The 6,130-nt window shown below is 46.3% G+C and overlaps 1 long non-coding RNA gene across 1 annotated transcript; it reads right to left on the reverse strand.

The window, feature by feature from the left end:
* Positions 1-3,695: 3,695 nt before the first annotated feature.
* Positions 3,696-4,802, reverse strand: LOC122422086. The gene is made up of 2 exons (XR_006263723.1): positions 4,632-4,802; positions 3,696-4,218 (listed from the first exon to the last, which is right to left on the reverse strand). It is a non-coding gene; the product is annotated as an uncharacterized LOC122422086 (long non-coding RNA).
* Positions 4,803-6,130: the final 1,328 nt, after the last annotated feature.

Consider the following 6,130-nt stretch of genomic DNA (forward strand, 5'->3'; position numbering starts at 1 on the left):
TCCCAATAGTCATGTATGGATGTGAGAGTTGGACTATAAAGAAAGCTGAGTGCTGAAGAATTGATGCTTCTGAACTGTGATGTTGGAGAAAACTCTTGAGAGTCCTTTGGACTGCAAGGAGATCCAATAAATCCATCCTAAAGGAAATCAGTCCTGAATATTCATTGGAAGGACTGATGCTGAAGCTGAAACTCCAATCCTTTAGCCAAGTAATGTGAAGAACTGACTCAATTGAAAAAACCCTGAAGCTGGGAACGATCGAAGGCAGAAGGAGAAGGGGAAGACAGAGGATGAGATGGTTGGATGGCATCAGTGACTCAATGGACATGAGTTTGAGTAAACTCCAGGAGTTGGTGATGGACAGGGAGGCCTGGCGTGCTGCAGTCCATGGGGTCTCAAAGAGTCAGACACGACTGAGTGACTGAATTGAACCCAGAAATTTTAATTTCAAATAGTGATTGCATAATTGATGTAGATTTGTGAACTTAAATTGAAATTTTATTCAGTTTGTAAACCATATCAGAACACTTAAGAGTACTTAAAATCCATTATTTTAAGGTTTAATTTGTTTTATAAAAATGAGATAAGTATCTAGTTGTTATATTCGATTATCACAGTGACTTAAAGAGACCAAATATATTGAAAGTGCAAATGAAGTTTAAAATGTAAATAAAGTGATTTTAAAATTAGTTGTTCAAACTTTGGTAAGTTTATACATAGTAAAAAGATATTTTAAAACTGAATGAAGATGAAGTGAGAAGGGAAATTCCCTGATGGGCCTGTGGTTAGGATTCTGTGCTTTCACTGCTGAGGGCATGGCTAAGAAAAAAAGATGAAGGGAGAAGTAGAGGTTTTAAAAATTGGAACTTAAATCTTTATAGAATAATCCTTTCCATAAAGGATTATCCTTTCAGAATAATCCTTTCTGTAAAAGAATCCTTTCCAAATGCCAGTCTCCAGGGCACACAAAAGATAAACAAACAAAAAAATATCCAGTTGACAGCTGGGTTGAACTTGAATGAAGTTTTTCAGAGTAAGTGGATTTGTGCACTTTTCAAGAGAGTGGGTCCAATCTTTTTTCACATTCACAAGTGTCCTTCATCCCAAAAGTTTAAAAATCTTTTTCTGTGGATGGGCTGACTTAGACATCTCTCTCTCCAGCCCCATGGGTCCTGAGGGTACCCTGGAGCTTCACTTGGACCTCCCACCAGTGCCCCACATGCAACAGTCTGCAAAACCACTTTATGAGTGTGCACGTGTGCTAAGTCGCTTCAGTCATGTCCAACGCTGTGTGACCTCATGGACCGTAGCCCACCACACTCCTCTGTCCATGGGATTCTCCAGGCACGAATACTGGCAGAATGGGTTGCCATTCCCTTCTCCAGGGGATCTTCCTGACCCAGGGATCAAACCCACATCTCTTATGTCTCCTGCATTGTCAGGCAGGTTCTTTACCCCTAGCACCACCTGGGAAGCTCATTATTTTATGAGAAGGACCCTCCCAAACCAGTCCCTCCCACAGAGATGCCTCTCCAACCTGCAACCCAGATGCTCTCAGCTTCCAAAGCCCTTCTTTACCAAAAAATCTAACCAATGTCCTAATTCTATTGTTCTCTCTACTGGCTTTCCCTCTTCTATTGATTTCTGCAATTGCCTAACCTATTGATCAATTCTAATTGATTCTATTGGAGATCAATAGAATTAGACAACTAGTTGGCTGTTTCCTTTCCCTTTGCCACAAAGATCCAAGTTTCCCCCAAGCCCTAGTAATTCTTCCCTCTGAGTATTCCCCCTGTTTTCCTTTCTCCCAGTACTCACAGAAGCATCAGTGCTGCAGCAACTGATGGTTCTCCCCACCACCTTGAATGACGTTCCCCCCAAAGCCCTCAGTGTGTTGCTCTAGAGCCTTCCACGCTTCCTGGCTACCCCTGTGGAGGTCCCATCACCCAGGCAATGGTGACTTTATGCAAACTCTGAAAGTCACGCCAAGGACAGATCCCTGAGTGCAGCTGTTCCTGCCTCCATCCTCCAAAGGCAGGGAATGCCCTTGGAGTGTCCTTAATTTTGCCTCTGGAAATCCCATTTTCCTTCAGGACTTAACCTCCTCAGGGGCCTTCTTTTCCTTTAAACGATTCAAATAACAATCACACGTCCGTCTTCTGTTGCTGTGTTCTCCAGCCCCTGGAGCTCACAGCCCCTCTGTTCTCAAAGCCTCTGGAAGACAGAAACCATGCTTTCCGCCAATGTGAAATCTGTGAAGGCAAGCCTCGTTTCCACTCATTTCTTAAGCACCAACTCTTTGCCAGGCACTGTTCTAGGTGTTGGGGAGAATGAGGGAAAGAAAGTTCCTACTCTCAAGGAGTTTATGTCTTAGGGGGTTAGACAGGAGGTGAATGGCAATCAACAAACACATACACACACACAATTGTTTCAGTGGTGACTCATACATGAGGAGAATGAAACAGAGCTATGGGATAAAGTGTGACAGTTTGGGGGGGGGGGGCACTTGCCATCTGGGTGGTAGGAGAGCCCTTTCCGAGATGGTGACATTTGTACCAAGACCGGAATGGCGAGAAGCAAGCCCCATGTGGAGACCCGGGGACAGCGTCCTGGGAAGAGGGGAACAGTGAGGGCAGATGTGTGTGGGATGAGGGGACTTGTCCTAATGAGACGGTGGTCCCGGTGTGGTGACCGAGGAAGTGCTATACCAGAGAGGCCGAGTGGGGCCACAGCCCATCACATGAGGCCTCGAGAGGACGTGCTGAGGGGTCTGTGGGTTTAGGTGCATCAGAGGGTCTCAAGTAGAGGGCGCCGTCCGAGTCAGTTGTCTGAAGGCTCACCCCGCAGCAGTGTGGAGCAAGGCTGTGGGTGCAGAGGGAAGGAGGGAGACCAGTTGGAGAATACGCAGTAGTGTGTATCAGAGAAGTGAGGCCGTAGCAGGTTAGGGTGACCGGCTGCCCCTGTTGGCCTGGGACTAAGGGGTTTCCTGGGACACGGGACCTTTCCTGTTAAAATGGGAAAACCCCTGACCTGGGTGGTTGGTTATCATAGGCCACCATGCTTGGAGGCAAGGCCATCTGACTTGCTGATGGATGGGAGGGAAGGAAGAAAAGACAATCTACAGAGAATGACGGGAGTTAGCTTGAACAGCTGGGTAGATGGTGGGTGCCATTTACTGGTGGATGAGAGAGAAACCAGTTCAAGGATCAAATTAAGAGTTTGACTTTCTGAGTGCCCCAAAATGAGCTCCATAAATCTCTACCAAGTGGCAAAGCCACGATATAACTTGGGAGGGTGTTACTGCTATCCTGCAAGGACAGAGGACTAAAGGGTTAGTCACTCAGTTGTGTATGACTCTTTGTGACCCCATGGCCTGTGGCCCACCAGGCTCCTCTGGCCATGCGGTTCTCCAGGCAAGAATACTGGAGTGGGCAGCCATTCCCTTCTCCAAGGGATCTTCCCGACCTAGGGATGGAGCCCAGGGCTCCTGCTCTGCAAGTGGATTCTTTACCATCTGAGCCAACAGAGAGAAAAGCAAGTTCAGGAATAAAACCAAGAGTTCAAATTTCTGAGCACCCCAAAATGAGCTCCATAAATCTCTACCAAGTGGCAAAGCCACTATAATAACCTGGGAGAGTATGACCATTGTCCCAAAAGTAGAGAGAACTAAAGTGGATATAAAAATAAGCATTCGGTCAATAGCAAAATCAATCTGGAACCTCTTAATTGCTAACAGCCACAGAGGAGCCAACCTTCCCAGAAAGAGTGGATGAATCCATTTCCTGCAGATGTGATGTTAATGAAATCCAGAAGCGGACCAGGGACCACACAGACCCTGGCCTCTGCAGTCTTGTGACAGGCCTCACTCCCAGCAATTTGTGATGGTTGGAAATGTAATTTAAGATGAAGATGGAAGGTCACAAAGAGGAGTTACATGGAGTTACTGCAGTAGCATCCTTCTCTGCCTCCTCTCTTGCATCCAAAATCCTCCAGCCAGCTCCAATTCAGTGCTCTTTCCTCTGTTACACAATAGCTTTCCCTGTCCTCTGCTTTCAGCTGCCAGTGACACCCTGACTGCAGCCTGTGCAGCAAATGGAGCTTTTGAAGCATTTCTCAACGGAGACATCCTCTCTCCCACTGATGTTAAGAGAAAACGCTCTCTTGTCTCCTGTTCCGGCCTTCCTCCCAAAGTCTTCCCCTTGCTAGCCATGCAGGTTTCTGGGAGAGAACACTACTTCTTGGAATTCCTCTAAGCTCAGCCATTCCTTCTGCTTTGCAGCAGCTATTCCTACTTCTCCCAGAGATTCCCCGCCCGCTTGCTTAAAGCTAAGACAAACCAGAAGGATAGATCCCTGGGTCCCAACTGGTGGGAGGAGGAGAGGCTGGCCTCCCTGTCTCTACTGACCAGCCTGAGACACTTCATGGTTTTCCCTCACTGTGACACGTTCTCATGGCAGGAGGAGAGGAGTGGTGACCCACACAGGAATTGACTCTTTAAACTTTGTTATGTTGTTCATCATGAATTTTTTACATGAATTTTGATTATTTTTAAAATATTGCATTAAAATGTAATTTCTCTTGATTACTGAGTATTTGTGCATCCATTTAAATTTTGGGCCCCAGGCAAGTACCTTACTCATTTCATCCTGATCTGGACCTTCTCCTTTGCCCTTTTCTGGGAGGTGGATCTTTCCATTTTAAAATTAGGGTGGTCCCAAGCAAATCAGTTAGAGTTGGTCACCCCTGGACTGCCAGATGTCAAATCCTGGTGTGGCTGCTCTGTGGTTTGGGACAACCTCTCTGTGCACGCATGTCCTCATCTACACAGCAGGAATGAAGCAGCAACCACCTCAGAGAGCGGCTATTGTGAGTTTGTCTGCAGTGAGCTTGGTACAGTGCCTGGCCCATAGCAAGTGCTTCAAAACATTAGCAGTGATGGTCATTTATTGAGTGTCTGCCACCTGCCAATTTCTGTGCCAGGGACAGGGCATCCAGTGTTGCTGGTGACAGACACAACCTTGCCCTCCAGGGGTCCATGTTCTAGTGAGAGGGTCAGACTGTTAACAGGTGATATCAAGGGTTATTTGTGTATGACAGACTCTAGTTCCACATACAGCTCTACAAATGACCCAATTTCGTTCCCTTTTATGGCTGAATAATTTTCCATTTTATATATGTGCCACATATTCTTCATCTCTTCATCTGTTGATGGACACTTAGGTTGCTTCCATGTCCTGGTTATTGTAAATAGTGCTGCAGTGAATGTTGGGGTACATGCGGGGTACATTTTTGAATTATGGTTTTCTCAGAGTATATCCCAAGAGTGGGATTTCTAGTTCATATGGTAGTTTTGTACAGGGTGAGGTAAGTAAAAAGGAGGAAAACAGATATCGTATATTAACACGTATATGTGGAATCTAGAAAAATGGTACAGATGAACCTACTTGCAGGGTAGGAATAGAGACGCAGATGTAGAAAACAGACGCATGGACACAGAGGGGAAAGGAGAGGGTAGAATGCATGGGAAGATTAGGACTGACATATATATACTCTACGTGTAAAGTAAATAGCTAGTGGGAAGCTGCTATGTAGCGCAGGGAACTGAGCGAGTGTTCTGTGATGACCTAGATGAGTGGGATAGGGGCTGGGCGTGGGAGGAGGGTCCAAGACGGAGGGGATAAGTGTATACATATGGATGGCTGATTCGCTTCATTGTACAGCAGAAACTAACATATCACTGTAAGGCAATTACACTTCAACTATATATATATATATATTAAAGAATTATTTGTGTAATACACACGCCCGAGAATGTACTGAGGATGCATGGGATGTGTGTAACCCTCTCAACCTGCTTGTAAAGCAGGTTCTCTCACTGCTCCCAGATCTTGAAGGCCAGGCCAGTCAGTGCGAGATCAGGACTTGGCTGAGATCCCACAAGGAGCGAGAGACAGACTAGGGATTCCACACCTGCCCTCAGAGCTGATCTTCCGCCCACTGCCTCCTGGCAGCCCTGGGAGGTGTCTGGAGCAGCTAGGGCTCAGGAGGAATGAATGCCAGCTAACACTGTCTTACAGAAAATTCCTGACACCAACGGTAACCCGTGCTCATCAGGCAGATTCTCCCCTTG

Source organism: Cervus canadensis, chromosome 19 (genome assembly GCF_019320065.1).
Source record: "Cervus canadensis isolate Bull #8, Minnesota chromosome 19, ASM1932006v1, whole genome shotgun sequence".
NCBI lineage: Eukaryota > Metazoa > Chordata > Mammalia > Artiodactyla > Cervidae > Cervus > Cervus canadensis.